The following is a 2,135-nucleotide window of genomic DNA, read 5'->3' on the forward strand; positions in this document are numbered from 1 at the left end:
ATCTGACTTACATTCCCGTCCACAAGTATGTGTGGAATGTAAACTGAGCTACAGATGCTAAGTGCTTCATGCTTTATGGACCTGACTGCACTTCATCCTCATCTTACAGATAAGAAAGCCATCAACGACTCAGGACACAGGTCAGTCTGACTCCAGAGGTCACACTTTCACCACGGCAGATTCCTCAGCCCAGCGCAGTTCCCAGACCCTCACGAGCTGCAGGGCCTAATTATCACTCCTGGCAGAAAGGCAACCTTCTCCGGCAACACTGTCAGAGACCTTGCTAGTGCAGCGGCTGCTACGATGTCGCTACCTGCCTGGAACAGGAGCTAATGCCCCCATCTCAGAATCTGCGAGGGGAAGCGGGGAGCCACTTGAGAATTCCTCGCTGACGAAAGTACAAAGGCTGAGCAGTGACAAGAAGCTACACAGAACACCCGGGGGGGTTTCCAAGATGAAGGTTAACCGAGCCAGCAAGGGCCAAGCCCAACACTGCTGAGGAACAGCTCCATCGGCCAGCTGCTCGAGGCTGGAAACTTTCTCACCGTGAATCAAAGTTCACTATCGCCTCGGGAGGCTTTGATCCCCGGCCAGGGAGAGAACCAGGAACTACGCTGCAGCTAACCAAATTCTGCCACTCGGGGAGCTTGCTGGAATGAGGGAAGACGGGGCTCGGCTCCAGAAGCCTCCTCCCCACTCCCTAACTGCCATCTTCCGTCCTCTGAGTTATTCCAAGGAGGCGAAAGGCATCATTCAGACACCAAGGAAGCACCCTCAGGCCCACAGGCGAGCTAACTGTGGCCGCTAACTGTGGCTCCGGGGAGTCCCTGGTGGGTCAGCTCCATAGGGTCTGGAGAAGCTCCAAGAGGCAGGCTGGCCCCCAGAACCAGCAGGTCTGGCCTGGGGGCATCTTCCCCTCCATCCTCGCCACAATGCTGCTCTAGGAAAACTCTGAAAATGGAGCCATGCCTCTCACCACTAAAGCTGAGTCCCCGAAGCTTTTCCAAGGCGATGGTGGGCTCCTTCAGGACGTCCTGGAAATCCGCAATCCTAGAAGGCGGGAGGAGGAGGCAAATGAGCCACGCCCAAACCGGGGACCACAGGCTGGTGACCACTCCCGAAGCCCACAGCTCCCTCAGACCACCCATCTCCAACCTGCCCCTCCCTCCCCGTCAGATGGCAAAACGCATGGGGGTCCGAATCCAAGTCAGCTTTGGGGGGCTACAGAACTACAGGTCACCTCTTCCTCTCAGCTCAGAAACTCGGAGATATTCCTGTGTAGAGGTTCTCAAACAAGCAGCGTGAAGTCAGACACAGTCTAATATTGAGTGAGCTGGCATTTATCGGGCACTTCCTGCCGGCCAGGTCCAGCCCACAGCTCCACGCTCTGAACTCAATGAACCCTTAGGAACCAGGAGTAATTTGATCCACAGACAGCGGACCCATGTAACCTGCAGGCAGCTCTCCAGGCTCAAAAATATAATCATGAGAAGGCCTCTGGGCCTGCCTGCAGGCAAGGGCAAAAGGTTTAAAACAACAAATGCTGGAAGAAAACTGAAGAATAAGCCCTGACTGGTTTGGCTCAGTGGATAGAGCATCGGCCTGCAGACTCAAGGGTCCCGGGTTCGATTCCAGTCAAGGGCATGTGCCTTGGTTGCGGGCACAACCCCAGTGGGAGGTGTGCAGGAGGCAGCTGATTGATGTTTCTCTCTCATCGATGTTTCTAACTCTCTATCCCTATCCCTTCCTCTTTGTAAATTCAATAAAATATATTTAAAAAAAAAAAAAAAAAAAGAATGAGCACAATGTAGCCAAGGCTGCAGGATCTGGCCTGGGAGAGGGGGCAGACGGGAAAATTCAGGTTTCCTAGCATTTCTAGTAAGAAATGAGCACGGGGGATGGGAAGTCTTTGGAAAGAGGAGGGTACTGAGGGTTCGCAAGGGTGACAAGGAAGGCGGGGGAGGCCTGAGGAACTGGGCACGGAGGCCCTGAATGAGGAAGGCGCCAGGGGAAGAGGGAACCCAGGGCGAGAGACAGACAAGCGGTGCACCCCGGGGGTGCAGGAGCAGTGCCTCCACTCCGTGCCCACTCAGGCCCACAGGCGATGAGGCTGGGAGGTGGGGGCCCGAGCCCCT

At 55.3% G+C, this 2,135-nt stretch overlaps 1 protein-coding gene across 1 annotated transcript in view; it reads right to left on the reverse strand.

The window, feature by feature from the left end:
* The window catches only part of TBC1D13 (TBC1 domain family member 13), a 15,337-nt gene extending 14,270 nt beyond the window's left edge, over positions 1-1,067 (reverse strand). Inside the window, exon 1 of the mRNA XM_015567034.1 lies at positions 977-1,067. The gene's annotated coding sequence lies outside the window, so the exon portion shown is untranslated. The remainder of the gene's footprint in view (positions 1-976) is intronic.
* Between the last annotated feature and the right edge of the window lie 1,068 nt (positions 1,068-2,135).

The sequence above is a fragment of the Myotis davidii genome, unplaced genomic scaffold, assembly GCF_000327345.1.
Source record: "Myotis davidii unplaced genomic scaffold, ASM32734v1 scaffold142, whole genome shotgun sequence".
Classification (NCBI taxonomy): Eukaryota; Metazoa; Chordata; class Mammalia; order Chiroptera; family Vespertilionidae; genus Myotis; species Myotis davidii.